The sequence below is a fragment of the Eimeria mitis genome, genomic scaffold (assembly GCF_000499745.2).
Source record: "Eimeria mitis Houghton genomic scaffold, Emh_scaff3006, whole genome shotgun sequence".
NCBI classification, from domain to species: domain Eukaryota; phylum Apicomplexa; class Conoidasida; order Eucoccidiorida; family Eimeriidae; genus Eimeria; species Eimeria mitis.
Window position 1 is genome coordinate 2,710 of NW_013571350.1, and position 319 is coordinate 3,028.

A 319-nucleotide genomic window follows, 5' to 3' on the forward strand; every position below is an offset into this window, starting at 1 on the left:
TTTGTATCTCACACTGAAAACTACAGAATCTCATCAGAAGCCTCTCTTCTGTTCTTCTGCTGCTGTATCACCACCCTGTTTCCAATACCCCTCCTCTTTAGTTCTTATCATTCTATATTATAATAATAATTACTATTATTAAATTTAACACTATTTAATTTATTTTTTGTTGTTTTCTTCCTGTATTTGTTTCTCTTTCTCAGCAAGCTACCGCACAGCCCGCACGACGCCACAGCTGAGGCTTGTTTGATAGTACGAGACCCGCAGCGAAAGTGGAAAGATGCTGTGGCTGCATGCGCTTCTTCTTTATCTTTTGTTT